The sequence below is a fragment of the Eublepharis macularius genome, chromosome 4 (genome assembly GCF_028583425.1).
Source record: "Eublepharis macularius isolate TG4126 chromosome 4, MPM_Emac_v1.0, whole genome shotgun sequence".
Lineage (NCBI taxonomy): Eukaryota > Metazoa > Chordata > Lepidosauria > Squamata > Eublepharidae > Eublepharis > Eublepharis macularius.
The window spans coordinates 151,561,150-151,583,105 of record NC_072793.1 but is presented as its reverse complement, the minus strand read 5'-3'; the positions used below and the strand labels follow the sequence as shown (position 1 = coordinate 151,583,105).

The 21,956-nt window shown below is 44.3% G+C and overlaps 1 long non-coding RNA gene across 1 annotated transcript in view; it reads left to right on the top strand.

Moving 5' to 3' along the window:
- Nucleotides 1-9,423: 9,423 nt before the first annotated feature.
- Nucleotides 9,424-21,956, top strand: part of LOC129329328 (uncharacterized) — a 29,308-nt gene continuing 16,775 nt past the window's right edge. The window contains exon 1 of the long non-coding RNA XR_008596944.1: nt 9,424-9,615. This is a non-coding gene — a long non-coding RNA (uncharacterized LOC129329328). The remainder of the gene's footprint in view (nt 9,616-21,956) is intronic.

Below are 21,956 nucleotides of genomic sequence, written 5' to 3'. Positions count from 1 at the left end.
GCTGCTACTAAATGGCTGGAAAGGGGCATTTAAACCCCACGAACCACAAACTGGTTCATAAACTTGCCCCAATTCGTGCCAGTTCGTGGTTCCTGGTTTGTGAAAACCCACAAACCACAAACCTCATGGTTCAGTTTTTTGTGGTTCGTGCCCATCTCTAGTCCCAGATCCTAGTTCAACACTCTTAACTACTACTTCTGAGCTACTCTTACATATGAACTAGGCTAAAAGTTCTCAGAAATGTAATTGCTCAAGAAAGTCCCGATTGTCTTTCAAAATGTATGTTAGGTCCTTCTGTGTTGTACTCTGTCCAAAGAGAACAAGTTAAAGACCACAATACTTTCCTCTGTGTAGGTCTCCAGTAGGGATGAAGTTAGGGTGCCTGCACAGAGAACAGGTTCAAGTCCTCCTATTGGTGACAAATTCCAGCAAGAAGTTTCAGGTTTGATTTGTGGCTATATATAGTAGCACAGTTAGGTATGTCTGGCACATACACCAGTTAAACTTATTCAGGTAACTGTCCAACCAGGTGCCTTTCATTGTATCCAGCACCCTGATTGCAAATATCTGCTGGTTATCATCTCAGGATTTATTTTGATCAATTTCTTCCCACTCCTCCATTTCATGCAGCTCTTTCTGAGTTTAGTTTCACAACAGAGGTGACAGGAAGACATGTGGTTATGCCATTCTAGGGGTTGATGGGAGGCACTGAGCTGCTGGGACCTCCATGCATCGCTGGCATTCCAGCTAAGATCATGGGCAAGCTATAGACCATCATTCTCAGTCTGGTAGTAGAGAACCCATTCCTGCTCCTCCCCATGAATGTGCCCAATCCTGAACACATCTGGGGTGAGTGATGAGAAGAATGTGGTTCCCTACCTGCTAGCAATAATGAAAATAGGGACATGGCTGACACAATGACAGTTTTTATTGAGTTGTGGAGTGAGTTGTGACACATAGAGTAATGGAGCTGCCAGATTTTTGCATCATATGGAGCCCCTGCATTTAACAACAACAACAACAACATTTGATTTATATACCACCCTTCAGGACAACTTAGCACCTACTCAAAGCGGTTTACAAAGTATGTTATTATTATCCCCACAACAATCACCCTTTGAGGTGGGTGGGACTGAGAGAGCTCTGACAGAGCTGTGACTGACTCAAGGTCACCCAGCTGGCTTCAAGTGGAGGAGTGGGGAATCAAATCCAGCTCTCCAGATTAGAATCCCACCGCACTTAACCATTATACCAAACTGGCTCTCAAAAAACAGAATGACAGAAAGGAGCAACAGGAGCAGCCGGATTTCTGCATCATTGTGCTAGGCAGTGTCGCACTGGCCACATTATCATCTGTCATGTGAATTCAGAAAAAGACAGGAAACCAAAGGTGGCAATTCTACAGAGGCACAGCTGGATTCACATTGTTCACTGCTGCTGCTGTAGGCCTCACATGCCATGCAGAATATTCTTTCTTCACTGCATTTTTGCCTGGTTGCCTGTAGGGAGACAAGAGAGATGCCGGAATGGTTCTGAATAACAGGTAGCAGATGTGACAAATAGGTCTGGTAATTTGGTGCTCATTAGGGTGTGCTGAATAAGTAAAATGTGAGAAAGGATGCTATCACTAAAACACTCCTCTGTTCTGCATATTTCATGCTTCCTTGACAATTTGCACTCTTCCCTTGCTCAAAGTCTGTATTAGGGAGTAATCTGTTGGGGGAGGTGATGTAGTCATTGCAACTATACTCACCCCACTGACTACAGGGAGTTGCAATGGAACACTGTCTGGTTCATATCCTGCAAGGAGAAACGAGTCATAAATGTTTGCCAAGTTGGAGCAATAGGTGAAACGGCATGTCTGGGTTTCGCCAACAAAACTATGCCTTCCTCAGTGTGCGGTGGGAGCTTAGCTGGGCTTGAGAATGTGTGGCTAGCAGGGCCTCTTTCCGCACAAGGCAATTGTAATCTCAGTTAGGGACGCTGCTATCACCAGGTGAGTGAGATATGGTTGTTAATAGGGTTGTCAACTCTGTGTTGGAAAATTCAAGGAGATTTTGGGCTGGAGCCTGAGGGGGGCAGGGCTTGAGAAAGGGAGAAACATTAGCAGGTTATAATGCCATAGAATCCACTCGCCAAAGCAGCCATTTCCTCTAGGGGAATGGATCAGTTGTAATTTTGGGACATGCCCACACCCCCCTGGAGGTTGGCAACCCCAGTTGTTAAAGAAGTACCAAGTTTTCTCCCTGTTGGAGGTGGTGGATGGTGGGTATGTTACAGTCTGTGGCCGGGGGTAGTTGAGTGTTTTGCCCTTTTTTGTGTGTGACGAGTAGTCATTGTGAATGGGATGTGTGTTTCTCCTCACTGGTGAAACTCATTCCCTCACTTACCTATATGGAGTGCCTTTTGCTTGCAGCCCCAGAGGCAGTCACTGTTCCTGCAGGTCTTTGTACATGGTGTCCCAAGTTACCTATAAGAATTCTGAAAAGACAAGTGATATTCTTCTTCCCTTCATTCTTCTATTTCTATGGTTGTTAGTGCAAAGTGCCCTGTTGCCAATGGTCCTTCTTGTGTGCTCCTAGTTCTGTAAACATTGCAAAGGAGCATACAATCCAATGAGGCTTTAAACATGACTCTCTGCATTTTGACAGAACTTGCACCATCTCAGGGAAGGGATCACTTCTTGTGACATTGATGGCCTGCCCCTGAACAGCCTTAGATCTTTACTGCCCGAATGTGCATTTGTATGACAGTGTCCCCCTGCTGCAGAAGAGAGACCCTAAGCAAGTTTCTGGTCTATTGAAGGGCAACAGGCTTTCCCTTCTCAACTGTTCTTGTCCATAAAGTGGCTGGTCGTGGAAAGCCGGCTCAGGGAATATCAAAACGAAGATCCAGTTTTTAAAATGTGTACTCTATGCACATGCATATAGACCAAGACCAATGATGGGTACTGGAGAGACGAAAACCAAGACTTAAAACAAAATTTCAGTTTCTAACTAATTCAAAGCTTACAAAGATTCTCTGGTCATTGAGCCTCCCTTGTGAGACACACCAAACATTCTAAGATTTGCAATTAAAAGTTGGCAAGGACCCCCTTGCTGCTACTCCTTATTTAAAGTATCAGATCTTTGAGGCTTATACAACCCACCTCAGTTCATGAAACAGAGATATGGCCAGCTAAATTCGTACATTAGCTTTTCTTAAAGCAGAACAATAAAAAGGTGTTACTCCATAACCAGCTCACGACTATCAGCTCCATGGTGTGTGTACCTTGATATCTCTCTGTTATATTTTTATTTCACTCTTACACTGAGGAGCATTGAGTGGCATACATCATTCTTCCCTCCTGCATTGTACCTTCACAACAACAGTCTTAGGGAGGTCCCAGAATCCACAGCATTTAATCTGGACCTAGTCCAACACTTTAAGCACTATACCACACTGACTCTGAATGCAAGGTCAGTGTTCAGTTTCTGAAGCTTATAGCCTCTCCTGGGTATGCTGGTGTTATGCAGTGGTTGCAGAAGTAGTTCAAATCCTGTCCTTCATTGTGGATTTGGGGGCAGGAAGGAAGGAGGTGGGGGAGTTCTCTGGAGTTCCCTATTGCATCCAGGGATAGAGTTACCAACCTCTAGGAGGGGCGTGGAGTAGGGTTACCAGTAGGTTTACTCACCTGGCTGGTGGGAGGAAAGATACAAAAACAGGCCTCCCAGGAATGCGACTGGGGTGGTATGCCATCACTTCCCAGGAGTGACATCATTGCATCACCCCAAGAGAGCTCCCATGCTTTGCGGGGGGTGATTTGGCCCCCAAATGGGCCAAGTTTGAGACCCAAATTGGCCCACTGTGAAGCACATGCACTCCTGCACCTGTGCAATGATGTTGCCCGGAATCACTGTCGCTGGAAGTGACATCATTGCTCTGCCCTGAGAGTGCTCCTGTGCTTCGCAGCGGGCCAATTTGGGCCCCAAATGGGTTGAATTGGGCCCCTTTGAAGCCCAAATTGGCCCACCGTGAAGCGCACATGCACTCCTGTGCCTGTGTGATGGCATCGCCCATAAGTGACATCATTGAGTGGGTGCAGGAGCATGTACCTCTCACCAGAAGGGTCAGGGGACTTGGTTACCCTAGCCCAGAGATATCTAATCACAATTGATCTCCGGATGACAGAGGTCAGTCCCCTGGAGAAAATGGTTGGGCTGGAGGGTGGACTGTATGGCATCATATCCTGCTGAGGTCACTCCCTTCCCCAAACTCCACCCTCCCCAAATCTCCAGGAATTTCCCAACCTATCATAGGCAAAGCTTGAAGGGGGCATTTCAATTTATGGTACCTTCTTTGTAAGTGTAACATTATATTGTGGGACTAACTCCAAGCGTATATAGGATAATCACCAACAAAGGCTTGTTTCTCCCCAATCCTCATCACATCCCCCAGTCCCCCTCCCCTGAGTACTGGTAAAGTCATGTGGCCATAAGGATTATGGCAGTGACTTTCTATTGGAATAGGAATATCACGATGCTTGTGTAACTCCTCCCTGCCCCCACCCATATTAGCATTTTGCTTTTGTGGGGTTTGGAGCAAAATGAAGTCTGTATTGAGTAGATACTAAGAATACCAAGCCCCCACTCTAAGTGGTGGGAGAAGAAAAATAAAATAAAATAATAGCCATTGGGCCTATGACATCGTGTTTTCCTGGAAGTGACATCACTCCTCTCTAGGAATAACTGGAAATTCTACAGTTTTATCATAAAGTTTCTGGCAAATCCTACAGAAGTGTGATGTCACTTCCTGGTTTCCCTGGAAATGATGTCATGCTATTGCTGACTGCCTCCCTTCATGCCCCTGTCCCCAGGTCTCCTGCTGATTGCCAGGCTGGGCCTGGCCCAGCAACCCTACTGAACACACAACTGAATAGGTAAGATTGCTCTGTCTGTCTGAACTACTACTCATTTTCCAGCAGAGAGCTGTCAAAATGAGGGGATTATGGGGAACTGAGGGCCAAGCTACAAGTGACGAATGACACAGGTTGGACACTTGTCAGCTTCCCTCAAGTTTTGATGGGAAATGTAGGCAGCTTGGTGGAATGTTGGACAAGTGACAGTTGAAAAGTCCATTGGACTGTAGTTGGAGAGCCAAGCTGGAAGACTAGGATGCCTACATTTCCCATCAAAACTTGAGGGAAGCTGACAAGTATCCAACCTGTGTCAGGCATCACTTGTAGCTTGGCTCTAAGTCTTTGATCACATTGCGAAAGGATGAACTGTAGCTACAGGTCTTACAACCTAACACTGTGGCACACACTTACCTGAGCTTTTAATAACATGCTTCCTTTTTTTGTTGTGTTGCTTTGATTGGAAAGAATACTCTTTCTAGGAAAAAAAAGAAAAAGAAATTATATACATTTCTACCTTTTCTCTAGGCCTAGGAAAGTGGCCTATAATGTACAAGACACCCTTCACTTTTTATTGTTATAGTACAATAATACAGATTAGAAGATGTTCTTAGGTGACCTAAGGGCCAAACCCAATCAGCTTTGGAGAATGTTATGTAAAGAGATTCTGGTCTGGGGTCCCTGCTAGATAGCATGCACATGGAACCCTAATTTAGAGCTAGGGTTGCCACACCTGTGACTGGGTTGGGTCAGGCTTACCATTCCTCCATTGGGGTAGAGGATCCATAAATTTTTGCCAAAATAGCAGAGCATCCCCCAGAAATGTGCTGATGTCACTTCCAGGCACACGGGAGTGATGACAATATGTTGCTGGTGATGTGATGATGTTGTATTTTCTCCAGGGGAATAGATCTGTGTCATTTGGAGATCTGTTGTAAATGGAAGATCTCTAGACCCCACCTGGAGGCTGACAACTCCACCTGCACCTGGCAATCCTGTGAGTTTGTGTGTGTGTGTGTATGTGTGTGTGTGGGGGGGGGGAAATAGAAGAGATGGCTTGACTCAATAAAAGAAGCCATGTCCTGATTCGGTTTCGTTTTCTCAGCCATGCCGGACGCTCCTCTCGGCTGGTCCGGGAGGAAACGACCGGGCACCCTGACCGGGCGGCTGATCCGCAAGGATTAGCCCCCAGGACTCCCAGGGAGGGAGCCAGGGTCCGGGACGCGGCGGGAAGAACTCCCCGAAATCAATGCGGGGGGGGGGGAATTGCCCGTTTGTCCCTATGGAGGCCGGCAGATGTGCACGGCGCCTCGAGTGCCGCCGGGCAACGAGAAACGGCAAGTAAAAGAAACAGGCGGAAGCCTGTAAACAAGCGAATCCCTTCTGTTCTACAAGCGTTTGTGAAGGAGAGGTTGATCTGAAGAAGACTCGCTCTTCCCCTTCGTTGAGTTCCAGAATTTTGTTGGCGCCCCCCCCCCCAAATGGCAGCAAAGAAGCAGAGTCCCGCTCTCGGTAAGTCAATCTCGGCTACCTTGCAGAAGGGGGAGTCGCTCGAAGAGTTGGTGCGCAGGGCGGTGGTGGAAGCTATAAAACCCTTTGTTGACAAGCTGAACGAAACTGATCAAAGGGTGGGCTTAATTGAAAGCGAGGTGAAAACCATTAAGGCAGCAGCGGGGGGGGGGGGCAGAAAAGTCTGCTCTGGAAAGTGCGTCACTTGTGAAGGCTACAAAAAAGGAGCTGAAGTTGGTGGAGAACCAGCTGATCGGGCTACAGGTGGAACGAATGCAGACAATTTTGCGTCTCCAAAACGTGAAAGAGGAGGAAAATGAGGATCTGTGGGATTTGGTCTCGGAACTACTGGCGACACCCGCGAGGACGACTAAAGAAGAGGTTAAAAGCGCCATTTTGGAGGTCCGTCGGGCTTCTTCAAAATATGCAACAAAGCGACAGTTGCCTCGTGAGATCATTATTGACTTTTCATCTAAAAAGATTCGGGACACCATCCTATATAACTCATACAATGCGGATTTGGACTTTATGGGTTTGAAAGTCAAGATTTTGAAGGACGTTCCATTTCTAGTCCGGAAACGGCGTTTTAAATATAAAAAGTTTGCAGCTCTTCTGAGGGACCATGGAATAAAGTACAAATGGTTATTCCCGGAAGGAATATGGTTCAGATATAAAGATCAGGCCTATAAGATATTATCAGAAGATCAACTAAAGGATTTTGAGAATAAAAACCCAGAACTCTGCTGCACCAAGAACGAAGAAAAGGAGGAGCCGGAGGGGGGGGGAGGAGGAGGAGAGCATCGCAACAGCAGTTGCACAGAGAGAATTGCGTCCGGGACCTAGAAGGGGGAGGAAAGTTTAATCAGAATTTGAAATGTTTATTCTCTGTATGATTAACCACTCCATCATTATTCTATGGAGCTATTTTTGTATTATGACAGTATGAAGGGAAACATTGAAGTGTAGTGTTTAGTGTTTGTAGTTCATTCCCCCCCCCTTTTCTTTTTCCACCTCCCTTTGTCCCTTCCCTCTCCCCTTTCCTTGTGATAGTCTGGTGTAGTGTTTTGTAGTTATGAAAAATAAAAAAATTTATTAAAAAAAAAAAAGAAGCCATGTCCTCCAGTTTGCAGGATCTGAGCAAGTCTGTTAATGATAGGATATTCTGGAGGTCTCTCATTCATAGGATTGCCATAGGTCGAAGGCAACTTGACGGCACATAACACATAACACATAGTCTGCCATTCTCTCTGAGACTCAAGGCAGATGATACAGTATGAGTTGGTACAGTCAGACTCAAGGACATTTCAATAAACAATGTAATAAGGCAGGGGACATTTTAAGCCTATGGGCACATTTGGAATTCTGAGTGTGATGGGTGCAGCTACAAAATGGCTGCCACCAAAATGGCTGCCACAGCTTACTGTCAGTCACACAATGAAGATCATTGTGCTGTGGAAGCAGCTTCTGCCAAAGCAATACTTAGAAATCTGCATAGCCAATCAAATCTTGAATGGCCATTCAGAAACCTTGATGGGCAAAAGCCCCACCTGGCCTTTCCCAATTTCTAAAAACACTTGGTAGGCACTAGGAAAGGAGTTAGAGGGTACAATGGTGCCTATGGGCACCACATTGGGAGCCCCTGTAATAGAGTGTATAAATGCAAATGTGCAAAGGTTTAAAATCAACAGAAATCTAACATATAGATCTGAAGAAGTGCTCAATCAGAATATGACCAGTTCTAAGACTGAAATATTAGACAACATAGAACTACCTCGTAGGATCATACTTAAAGCAAAAGATAGTACACAGTAGCACATAATTGTAAAGCCTATGGTCCCTCTCTGTTTACTGATACATCTTTTTGCTATTTCTAGTAAGATAGTTGGACAGGGAGGCCAGGCAGCCAATGGGTGGGTGTAAGAAACTGTAGTCCTATTCTCAGGACTTCCTCCGCATGTCACCTCATCTTCCTCTCTCCTCTCCTCACCATTTTGCATGATGGATGCAGGACTCATCCTACCATCCAGTGCCATTCTTAGGATAGATAGATAGATAGATAGATAGATAGATAGATAGATAGATAGATAGATAGATAGATAGATAGATAGATAGATAGATAGATAGATAGATAGATAGATAGATAGGGATCGATCTCCCTTCTTTCCTATCAGAGCATGGAGTTCCCACAATAAAGAACTCTCATTTCTTTTCTAAACCTTGACTGAGTGTAAGTGTGCTATTTTCTCTCTCACACGCACTAGCTCCTGCACCTATCACACTTTCCCCTGCAAATGATGCACCTCTGTTAATACCACATGCCCCTCCAATAAATCTTTACTAAAATATTTGATTTTCTTTTTATAGATAGCTATATTTGGCTCTACAGCGATAGGCTGCAGACTCCTAATATAAGAGCTCACTTTTCTTCTCTGAAGTGCCAAGCCCAAGAAAGTTAGTTCATTTGATTTGCATTATCATACTATGTCTGCATGGACTATGATCCTCAGTTGAATGGAACATTTGATGTTTATCAAGGAGATGCTCAAAAGTGTTTGTTCATATGAGTTAATGCGAGGTTTGGTGGGTAGAATTGTTTGGGCAATCTCTAGGCTCCACCAGATTTTCAAGGTCTTCAGGCTGCAGTAAGTATCATGGACACTTAATGTCTTAATGTCCTTTTTACACCAGATTAGTTAGTTCCATGCATTTACACGGGGGAGCTGCTCCTGGGTAACGAGCGAGGAATGAGACCTGGTCACTCGAGCAGGTGTTAACGGGGTGGGTTTCCACATCAAACCAGTTCTTCCAGAAGCCACTTGAGCTAAGACCCCAATTTGGCATCTAAATTAGGAACTCATTCCAACCTGTGCTCTTAAAGGCTTCTGGACAAAAAGCCTTTTGTATTTCTCCACAGCTCCTTGAAGGTTACTGTGTGTCAGCAAGCCTGGTTGCTAGGTGATGTTTATCAGGAGCTATTCCTTTGGACAATGCTGTTCACGGTTAGAGGGAATCTCCCCCATAGTACTTTCTGAAGCTGAAATCCTTGCACTTGATACCACGAGACGATGTAATACGAAGACAACCCAGCCCCCAAGAAGGCAGGGGCAATCCTGGCATACTTTTGTCTCCTTGTAGACTTGCTCTGCCGAGTACGGCATGTTCTGCAAAAGTTTCATTTCAAATCAGAGGAATTCTGTAAGCAAACGTCAAAGGTATTGTGCGTTCCTCTTATCTTATAATGGGACGGGAACTCACAAGCATGTTTGGGCTGAGATAGTTGGGGCGCCGTGCACAGCACTCAGCTTGCCTCCCAAAAGTAGATATCGTCTTCCTTCCCCCTCCCTGTAGCTTGATGCCTCCTCCTCTCTTCTTTTCCTTTACTCTCCTGTGGCTGCTTTTGGTTGGACTAACAATAATCAAGCTTTCAGTCCTGCACTGTTGAGGTTGGATTAAACACAGCTGGAACTAATTTGCCTGCCTTGGCCCTATTAGTTAAAGCCTTCCAAACACATCTGTAAAAGGAAGAGGAGATTGGTCGAGTGGTCAGCAGCTCTGGCCTGCGTAGGCTGCCCTGATTTTTCTACTCTGCTTTGGGAGGGGTGGTGGCTCAATGGTAGAGCACCTGCAGAACCATTTCAGGTTCAATCCCTGCCATCGCCAGTTAAAAGCATCAGTTTGTAGGTGATATGAAAGCTCTTCACCTAAGAGCTGCTGCAAATCAGAGCAGGCAATACTAATAGGGTTGCCAACTCTGGGGTGGGATGTTCTTGGAGATTTAGAAGTGGGGCCTGAGGAGAGTGGGGATTGGGGAGAGTACAAACCTCAGTGGAGTGTAATGCCATTGAGTTCAGCCTCCAAAGCAGCCATTTTCTCCAGGGGAACTGAGCTCTGTCATCTGAGATCAGTCGTAATTCTGGGAGATCCCCAGGCCTCACCTGGAGGTTGGTAACCCTATTGGGAGACCCATGTTCTAACTTGGTTTGAGGCAGCTTCTGTTCAGCTGTTTTGCACTGCTCAGAATTCCATACATGTTTACTTGCCTCCTTCCTATACCATATTTGGAAAAGATTTTTTTTTGTACATGCTTATCTCCTAATACATTCTAAGCAGCTGGAGAACAGGCCCCCTAGCCTGTTACAGGTTTAAAACAGATATTTTTAATGACCTAACTAAGGCAACATTGTTTTGTTACTCTCACTCCCAAGTCAAGAGTGTCTTGTCCCCTGTTGCTAAGGTCATATCCCTGAATATAATTTGGGGGAGAGCCAGCTTCAGTCTTAACCCAGGACCTTCTGTGATTCTGTTTGCTTGGTGCCTCTCCTGGGGTTTGGAGCTCTAGTTCCAGTTGTGTTTTCTTACATTACATTATCAAAATAGAATAATGAAAGTCAGGACTAGGACATCAGCAACACCTCGGGAGTTATGGAGATAGGTATGGGCCAAGGAGTAAAAAGAGAATTGGGAAAGGGTACGGTTTGGGAAATGGGAAGAAAAAAATGGCTCAACTAGCCACCGAAGACCCCAGAACCGAAGATGTGGTCTGGAACAATTTTTGCTGGCGTGTCACTTTAGGATAGGATTACCAGCTCTGGGTTGAGACATTCCTGGAGATTTTGGGGTTAGAAGCTGGGAAGGGTGGGGTTTGGGGAGGGGAGGAACCTCAGTGGGGAATAAATCCATACAGTCCACCTTCGAAAGCAGCCATTTTCTCCATGGAAACTGATACCTGTTGCTGGAGATTAGTTGTAATTCTGGGAGATCTCCCGCTACCACCTGGAGGCTGGCGAACCTACTTCAGGACAGTGAAGACTGACAGCCAGTGTCCCCAGTCTTATCTTTGTTGACAAGTCCTATTTTTTAGCTGCCACTTCCTCCATACCCATTTCAATACCAAGTTGGCAAAACCCCTGTGAGCCTGATTTGGGCAAGGGGTTTCCAGTTGCAGAACGTGAATTCGGGAAACTGTTTTTCTTTTCATTGTCTTACAACAGGCAAATAGATGTTGTCCCAGAAAGTGCATCCTTTCAGCTTGCACAGTATAAGTTCTTTGTTGGCTTGGCAAACAACCCTGCGGAAAGACACAATGTCTAAAGTTTCTGACCCTGTCTATATCTTTATTAAATATCTCAGCACAGCGAGAACAGCAATTTCCCTGGAGAAGCACATATTGTCTCCAGTTTTTATCACCTGCATATACTAGACGGAAGTAAATATGTATTGCTTTCAAAGACATGCCAAAAAATGTCCTTTCTGTAACATGGAAAAACCAAATCCAGAGTTCAAGTAAAAGAGTCTGTGTACTTTGTTGTTTTATAGTACCATTAATATTCAGGCCATTTCCACGAGGAATTTATCATTAAGATTTCAACAGAGAGGGACTGAAGAGAGAAGGGCAGAATATGAACATGTTTAGTTATACAAATTTACAGCATGTTCCTAAACTAATTTATTTAAAAGCAAGCTTTGTTAAGTTCAATGGGGTTTTCTTCTTGGTAAGGTCCACAGAATTGCTGCTTCAGGCGTCATTTGAGTTGCAGGCATGCATATAACTTAAAGCCCAAACTTTAGGAAAAGAAATTGATTTTCAGTGGCATGGGTTCTCTGCCAGAAAAGACAGGAAACAAATCCTATATCCATGCTTGAAGGCTAGGGAAATGGAGAGACACATGTCCTGTATGTGGCTTGAGAAGCAGTAAGCACGTGTGTATTTGGATGATAGCTTTTCTTTGGCACTTTTTCCTTTCTGTCATGCCCAAAATAGATCTCCAGAGAGCAAAGTCTCTAGGTACAATAAACCTTTTGTAGGTGCAAATTGAATATTTTTACTATTATCAAATTTTATGACCATTCCACATGGTACTCAGTTGCTTCCAGAAGTTTGTTGCGTAATGTTGTAAATCTACATATATAATTTTAGCATTTGCAGTATGTAATGTCTGCCACCCTAGCAGTAGGGAGGGCGGAATCTGCAAAGAGGGGTGGATAGAAAAAAGTGAGGGGAAGTATTTGGAGGGGAAATTGCAGCTCATTGGTCCTAAAGACCCCTAAAGCTGGAGAGAGACACCTGACCAGGGAGATGAGAAGCAAACTTCATAGAAAAATGGCTGGACTGTTGCTTCAGAGCTCTCTCAGCCCCACCCACCTCACAGGGTGATTGTTGTGAGGATAATAATAACACACTTTGTAAACTGCTCTGAGTGGATGTTAAGTTGTCCTGAAGGGTGGTATATAAATCGAATGTTATTAGTGTATCACTAATGTTAGTATGGAAGAAGGAATTTCAGCAGGCCACAAGGACAGTGGTAAAAAAAGATAACTTATCTGCCACTATTACTTCCATGTAATGTTGTCTGACAGGTCTTTTTTTTTTTTTTTTTAGTAGTGCTGACCTGGACTTTGGAATGTAGTACTAAGAAAGAGAATTTTAGCGTGAGAAGATCTTCACTGGTTGTTGAGTTGTTTCCAGGCAAGATTCAAAAAGCTGTAGTTTATAGGCCTTAAACAGCCTGGGACCTCAGTTTCTAAAGAGCCATCACCTTCCTTCTGCACCATTTTTCTGACTCAAAATGGCCTGGGGGGGGCGGTTAGGGTTAGGGTCTGGTCCAATTTGAGGTCCAGTGCACATGGGATATGTGTTTCCTCACACCTGATGTATGACTTTCTAGAACAAAGTCAGATGGAGCCTCATCATGATGGTTCCATGTCTTTCTGTTGTGCACGTGTGCATGTGCATGCATGCACGTGTGCATGCACACACACACGGCAAGTGGGAGGAAATATTTTTTAAAATGCCATTGCACTACTTCATGACACCACTTTCGGTGTATACCTGGAAGTCATGTCTTGTTTCCAGTGCTGCACTGTTTCTCCCTGTCCTTGTGCCATCTCTCCAGTGGCTGGCAACCCAAGAAGTCACCCTTGTTGTCTGAAAAGAACTAGTTTTACAAGGATTTAATATTCATTCTCTTTGCCCAAGGAATCCTGGTAACTAATGCCTGCTCTACAGAGCCAGAAAAATGACAGATTGAGCTGTACCACTTCAAACTACAGGTGAAGGGTCATACTTTTAAAGCTCCCTCATCTAAAACAATCATTGAAAAAGTAGTACGTCAGGTAGGAATGTTCTAATCTAGCCCTTCATATGCTATGCTAGTTTTGAAATTATAGGGAACATGTGGAAGACCTGCAAGGATCTGCAGGCAGTATCTCATTTTCTCCTCCACCACTATTTCCTCTTTTCCTCTGCTGAAAGCCCCCATATGCTCCTCACTTTTCCCGTCTCCTTCTGATCTTCAGACTATAGGGATCAGTCCCCTGGAAGCGATGGCCATTTTCACACTACTCACCTTCAATCGGAACGCCACAGAACATTGCGAAAAAATGTGGAAGATAGCGTTTTCTTGTGCGAGTTTTGTGCGACATTGTGCAAAACTCGCACGAGAAAACGCTATCTTCCGGGTTTTGTTCGCAATGTTCCGTGGCATTCCGATGGAAGGTGAGTAATGTGGAAATGGCCAAGGACAACTTTAGAGAGTAAACTCTATGGTATCACATCTCTGCTGGGCTCTCCTCCTACCTCCAAATCGCCAGGAACTTCCCTTGTCCAAATCGATGTTCTATGGGTATGGGGACTATATCTGGTATGTGTCTGATGTTTTCTTAAACTGTAGTTAAAACAAACAGTGGTGGGAAGCCACAGTAATGAATCTCCCTGCAAGTCTCTGGCCGATTCAACATGTCTTACCTCCCTGAGGAACATTGTGTGAAAGACCTGGAAGACAGCGTCTTCTTGCGTGAAATCATGCCAGGAAGATTTCGTGCAAAAATCCTGAAAAACAGCGTCTTCCTGGTGCGATTTCGCTCAAGAAGACGCTGTCTTCCGGATCTTTCGCGCAATGTTTCGCAGGCAGGTAAGACATGTGGAAACGGCCTCTGTGTGTGTTTGACAGAGAGAGAGAGTGTGAGAGAGAGCGCAAGGGAGAACTAGAGTTATCTTTTACATAAGTGTAGCATTCAGGCACAATCCCTAACCGTTCGCTTGCTGAAATTTTTGGTTCCCCAAGCCGAGTCTACAAGTGATAATTTTAATTGCTACAAGCGATTGTAATTTAATTGCTACAAGTGATAACGGAGAGGTTTCCTTCTATTTGACTGAAAGTTGGGAAGCATGATTCATTCAGTGAGGGATATTATCTCTGAGAGTTTCATTCCAAATCAACTAGCAGACAAATAAGTTACATTATCTGGGAACATTATCTCACTAAAATTCCAAAGGTGTGTTAGTTAAAATGTTATTAAAAAATCTGAACACATTATTTTTGAGCAAACTGAGCTGAATCCAAACTGGAATAAAATGGTCTGTGCACATGTATCAAACTTGTTTTTCGTTCTGTTTCAACAATGCTACCATTTGTTGTTGTGAGCAAACTGACATTTCCAGTTTCCTGGGCAGTAGGACACAGCATGACATAAGGTAGCATGACACCTCTGAGTCATCTGGTTAAAACCCTTTCACTGAATGATGGGCTGTTTCTCTCAGGCACAAGCTAATTAACTAGCTTGAATCCAGGATATCACACAGAAAAAAAAATCCTTTGTGTGCATGTGTGATCGTTTTCAGGTGTGTTTCCTGTAAGGTGCAGAGGGGAGATGAGCATGACTTGGTTTTTGAGACAAATGTTATTTTCCCTAGGTTTTGTGCTGGATGTGACCCATTTATAATAAATAAAAATGTAGACTTGGGGAACTCTCGGCCTATCAGCAGATCAGGTCTGCCTGGCCCCTTGCAACTCCTGCTTGATTAGGGTTGCTTTTTTTAAAAAAGGGCCCTGCTTCTTGTCCATTTCCACACTAGTCGCCTTCAAACGGAACGCTGCAGAACGTTGTGAAAAAAAATGCGGAAGATAGCATTTTCTCACGTGAGCTTTGTGCGACATTGCACAAAACTCATGCGAGAAAACGCTATCTTCTGGGTTTTGTTTGCAACGTTCCGTGGCATTCCAACTGAAGGTGAGTAGTGTGGAAATGGCCCTTGTCTTTAAAGGCAACCTTACAGACAGAAATGTAGTAGGTAACACTTTTCAGAGTTTATCTCCATTCCAGAATCCTCTCACTCAGTTTCTGTGCATCAGCGCTGCTGTTAAAGGCATAGGAGCAGGGCTAGTAAAACCTGGCTACCCTAATTGTTTCCTTACTGATTTGCCTCCATCCCACATTTGGTCTAGCTTCATAGGAGAACTAATTCCAGAAATTTCCCTAATTTTTTTTTTAAAGGGACAGTCTACTCTTCCAAAACAAGGTAGTTGAGCCTATAGTTTGAAGGTGGAGTTCAGCTTCCCAGTATTTTCATTGTAGGCAACTTTCCAACATCCAAGGGTACAGTCAGTCTGAAGAGAATAAAGCAGACTTGTTGGTTTGGCCCTGTTGACATGACACTGCCTTATACAGAGACAGACCATAGATCTATCAAGGACAGTAGTGACTGAAGAGGTCCTCAACATTGCTGAGCCTGTGGAATTTGGAGGAAGTGTAATGGGAGCCTAGTGAGGACCAGTCACAAAATGGCCACCAGAGAAGGATCACAGAATGTTGGGTGATTCCAAGCCAAGCATCCTCCTTTGATAGGGGCAGCTATTTCTGAATGGATACTACCTGTAGAACCTCCTGGAGTTTTCTGAGCCACTTCTTCCTCCATGAGGTAGAGAAAGGCCAAGTTTGGTTCTCGGGGCTGCTGGTTTTAAATCTTTGCAAATTTGCATTTAGAGCCCCCATTTCATCGTTTTATTAAAATGTCTTTGAAATTGACTGTACTAACTCACCCTGTGTAATCCGCCTTGAGTCTCAGTAGGAATGGCACACTATAAGTAACATAAATAGGAAATAATAAATAAAAACTGCTTTGGGAAAGAGGCAAGTGGGCACAGGGTAACCCCTTGGTGTGCACCGTAGAACCCCTGGATGCCCTGCTCTGTGTGACTGAGGATCCCCAAGTAGAGAAAGGTCTTTCACATCCCATGCTACCTAATCCTTTTATCTGGAGATACCAGGGATTGAACCTGGGACTTTCTTTATGCAAAGCAGATGCTCTACCACTGAGCCACAGCCCCACCCCAGTTAATATGTGACAGGGAATTTTAGGTATGCTGCCTTCAGTTCCATAACTGAAGAAAGGTGGGATAAAAATGTAAGAATTAATATGTCTCACCAAGAGAAATGATTAGGGATAAGTGAATATAAATGAATATGTTAAGAGCAATGATAAATTAATATGAAATAATAACCAGTGACAGTATGTCCCTTGCAAACACATATTCTCCACTTCATTTTTGTCAGCAGATACAGCAGAAATTGTATTTAGCACAAATCTCTTGCTTAACAGCGTTCTTGAAAGGCTGCATGCAACGCCAGCTCTTCACACTGTCTCTCCTACGCTATTAATCATGTAATAATTGTCCTATACCTGGATAACACTGACTCACTTTTCAATGCTGCAGTCAGTAATCTCTGCTTGTGCTCTGGCTCTGATTGAGGGCTTCATCCCAAAAGCCAACTGTCACCCTGCCCATAACTTAAGTACCAATAACGCAGATTTAATTGCTCTGTGCTATTAGGGCCATTGCATAGATTTAGGCCCACCTTTGTGCTACAATGCTGTCTGTCATCAACATATTTTGCTGCCATTCAAAACCTGATCTCATGGGCTGCGAAGAGAACTGTGGGCTGGCTATGGTGATTATGAAATATTAAGGTGTATACATTACCAGCCAGAAAGAGCGTCATCATAAACCTCCAGATGCTGTTAGTTTCCCTATTGGCAGTCATACAGAATGGCAAGTTAATGAACTATATTAGACCTGATCTCAATAACCGCTAGAGAATATCTACATGCAAGCAAGCCTTTATTGGCATATATAAAATATAAGATATCAAATACAGAAACGAGTCCATACAGAATGAGATCAAAATTACAGATAGGAACAGGGCAACAGTACAGCAAAACCAGTATAGAATATTACTTGTCAGGGCGTATAGCCATGGCACTGTAGAGAAACTTTGCTACTATTTCAGTTATTTCCCCATCTGGGTTGTCAAGCAGAAACTGAACCTTAAAATCATCAGAAAACTCTGAAAGTTGGGCTAATATAGGATGTAGAAGATCCCGGCATGGCGCCAGATAAAAAGAGCACTGGAGAAGAACATGGGAAACAGTTGCAACACAGTCCATCAAACAAGGACAACACCTGCTATAATAAGGAGTCCCATGAAATCTGCCAGATAAAACGGCTGAAGGAAGAACATTAAATCTGGCCAGAGAAAAGGCTCTGCGTAAATTGGGAGCCAACAGTTGGTAAAGGTATACTGCTGGGAAACTTACATTAGGGACAATCCCCAAGTTTAGGGGAGAACAAGTTCTATTAGCAGAACTATAGAGAGTTTGTAACTCTAACCCCAAAAGACTGGATTTTATTTTTGAGAAGGCCTCAGACTCAGATAGCAGGGATAAAGATTCTATAGATAAGTTCAAGGAACTTATTTTAGCTTCAATACAGACTGACCAACTAGAGTTGGCAAATTCAGATAATAAATGATACGTATAACTAGGGGGATCAGAATTAAAATGGTGTCTCAACCAATATTTGATAGTGTGAAGCCATGCCTTGGTGGCCAATAGATTCTGACCGAATATCTACGTGCGCTAGGGAATAACTACACTAAAAAACAAACTTATATTTATTTCAGTTCAATGATCATGATTTTCCTTACAGAATACCAGGAACGGTAGTTTTGTAAAGGTGTGGAGAATTCTAGCCCCTTTAGGACTAATCTATCCATAAGGCATAGGGTTGCCAGGTCCATCAAGTCTCCTGGCAGGAGACTGGGACATTGGCTCTTACCCTGTGGCTGCTCCAGAGGGTCTGCCTGTGTGCACACTTTGCGCGCGTGCACGCACTCCCAGCATGCATGACGGCATCACTTCCAGGAGTGATGTCATCACGCAGGGTCAAAGGGCGCCCTGCATGATGACGTCATGCATGCCGGGAAGGGACAGAGAGAGCAGGAAGCTTGCTATCTCGCCGTCACCATGCCCCTTGTTCCTGCCGGTACGGGCTGCACAGGGGCAGCAGTGGCCACAGCTTGCTGCTGCTGCACCCCTTGTCCTGCTGGTGCGGGCTGCAAAGGGCAGTGGTGGCGGCGGTGGCGGTCGCAGTGAGGGAGTGGGTTGCAGCAGCTGCGGTGGTGAGAACAGCCCACTCTTGCCACCGTCACCTGCTCTCTCTGTGCCGCCACAGCTGCCGCCTGCTCTCTTGGCGCCAGAGCGCCCACCCCAGTGGGGGGATGCCATGCCACCTGAGGAGGGGGCGCCCCAAGGAGCGTGCCCCCTGCCACCCAGGTGAGTGGGTGCGGGGGAAAGGGGAAATCAGGGGATCCCCCACCCCGGGCAGGGGGATGGCTACCCTAATAAGGCATCAATTTTGGAATGGTAAATCTCTGGTGATTTGGGGGCAGAATCTGGACTCAGTAGGGATGTGATTCCATTGAGTTCACTCTCAAGCTGCCATAGCTTCCAAAGGACTGATCCAAAGATCCAAAGATCAGTTATAATTGTGGGAGATCTTTGAGAATTGACCTGTTTGGGGCCAAAAACTGGCCTCATGCAAAATGCGGGAGCGCTCCTGTGGTCGGCATGATGATGTCACCTCCGGAAATGACATTGTTGAGCCCACTGAGAAGCACGCGAGCACCATGTGTTTGTAGGGTTGCCAGATCCCCTTAACCTCCCGGTGGGAGGGGGGAACCCAGTACTAATCTTTTTAGACGTCTTAGCATGCATGCGAAGCTCCCAGAGCATGCAGAGTTCATCCTGCACCTTCTTTAGGACTTCTTAGGGTCAAACTAACATCACATTTTTAACACATAGTGTGTGGCTCCCCTGACTTGACTACAGCTCCCCCATGGGACAAATAATGCCCCAGGGATGTTTTGAGTCAGAAAAATGGTGCAGGAGGAAGGCTAAAGCCCCTTCTCTCTCTGTGCTGTGCTCCTCATCCAAATCAGGGCCCCATACAATTGGGAAATGAATTCCCTTGTACCTGTTATGTGATTGTCTATGTAGAGCTGGGTTAATGGAAGGCAGGCAGTATCCATTACACATTGTAACATGTAATCTGGTCCTTAAAGACATGTCTTCTGATGGAAAGCAGAAAAGGGTAGCCCAGGCTAACAAGTTCATGCTTTCCAATCCTTCAGAGGCCATTGATGGCATGAGAGAATTTCTACTGTCTTATTGTTTCAAAATTTTGTCTTGTAATACTTTAGAATACATACCACCTTGAATATCTGTTTAGCAATGTCTTATTATAAATGTGTCAAATAGCTATGGTATAGCTATGCCCTTAATTATCTTCTTGTCTCTGTGGAAGACTTTTACTCCCTAAGGAAGTTCTTACCATCATATATCTTAATCCTGAACAGTGACCCTAGAAAGTGGATTGAAAAACACACAAAATCAGGCCATCTTCTGATAAGCTGAATGTTTTTACAAACCTTGGATAGCTCCTGGGTTTGCATTAAAATCTGAAAATGGAGGGAAAAGATTGAGGGATTTTTAAAAATTGAAATCCTTATTTTATGGGAGAAATTAAAATGAGATCTTGTGGTGTTACAAGATCTTGGCCGCCATTTTGAAAGTTGCTTAGCAACTTGAGAAACAGGCGAAGACAGCAGGAACTGCAAGGATATACTGCTGATGGGTGAGTAATGCAAGCAGATGGAGGAGGAAGTGAGGCAGTTATTGTAAAGGTGACAGAGAAGGGGGAAGGTGATGATGAGTAGGCTGACTGAGATCGTGAAAGTACTACAGGCAAGCGGGTAGGCAAGGCAGCAAAAAGAAAGGAAATGGGGAAAAAAAGGGAAGAGTGGAAGGATGGAAAAAGGATTGGGCTAGACAGGTGAGGAGCAAAAGGTGAGGGGCCCTAGAATTGCTTATGTTCTGTTTTAGCTTCTCTTCAGCTCTGTATTGAATTCTTGCTAATATATCTTTGTAAACTTGTGCTTATTTACCCTACGGCATTGTTTATGAAACTGTCCTTGAAACTGACTGTACTAATCTCACCCTGTGTAATCTACCTTGAGTCTCAATGAGAAAGGTGGACCATAAATGACAAAAATAAAATAAATAAAAAGGAACTGCAGTAGGAATTGATGACAACTGGGGGTTAGAATGTTTTCTCCCTGCAAGTTGCTCACAGGTTCTTGTTTGCATCAGTATATTTCTAAAACGTCACAGTATTTTTCTCCCCAAACATCACTTTTTTTGGCTTTGCGACATATGTATTATCACAGTACATTTGTGACACGAGTTGTCACAGTACATTCATTTATGGCAGCCCTTCATATATCCTTTTAATGTAGTAGGAACATTAACTGTGATATCTGATTGTCTGAAACTAAGGATACTGCCATCTATCCCATCTACCCAAAATGTACTACTAGATAAATACCCCAAGACTACAAGGAGAGAAGTTACTTATGAGTGTCAGGCTGAGAACTTGTGAGGACTATATCATGGATATCTCAAACCACAGTTGCCAAGATGCTTTGAAGCACTTTAAATACAACATCAGTCTATTATGTCAATTGTCATTGATGTGGCATTCTTTTTTACATCTAGCGAGAACAGCTATCAGCATTTGGTGTTGAGATCCGTGACTTGGAGCTCAGCCAGAAGGCTCTCCGGTATATAAGAGCTGCCAAATCATTGAATGCTCCCTGACATTCACTTCTCTCAGCTTCCTCTGCCTTTATGCAGAGTGGCAAGTGTATGGCTTAATGTCACAGACTCAGTCCAGATAAGTCAGTCTAAGAGTCAATGATGCAAGAAATATTATCAAGAGAAGAGAAATAAGAATGATGCTAAAGCTGAGGGACAATCATTTTGTAGGCAAGTTAAATTGCTAGTGGTTCGTTGATTTTCTGTCCAGACACTTCTGATTAATTTAACTTTTTTGTACACCACCCTTCCTCCAAGGCAGCACAGATGGGGGTTCACGCTTTATTGTCACAACAACTGCGTGAAGTAGGTTCTACACTGAATTGGTGACTGGCCGAAGATCACCAAGTGAGCATCATGGTGGAGGGGGGGGGGATGGACTTAATGGGTCCCCATCCACTCCCTATCTAAGTTCAACCCTTTGTCCACCACTAGCATGACTTAAAAAAATGGATTTAATAGCAACCCACCCCCTGCACATTTATTAAGTGGAGGAGGGGGCTTTGTCTATTTATTCTGTTCCCTTTTCTTCCATAACCTAAAATGTCACACTTGAAAAGGTTTGAAACCATGGCGGTTTCCACACACCCTTAAAGGGATGGCCTACTCACTGAATGCTGGTGGCTTTCCCCCAGGAATCCAGATGTCTCCATTTGCAAAATGTTTGTGGGCTGTTTGGCTTCCGTTTTTTTGGCATTTTTCTGGAAAGCACTTTCTGCAGTCAAAGAAAAGGTGCGAAAAATAGAAGCCAAACAGCCTGCAAATGTTTTGCAAAAGGAGATG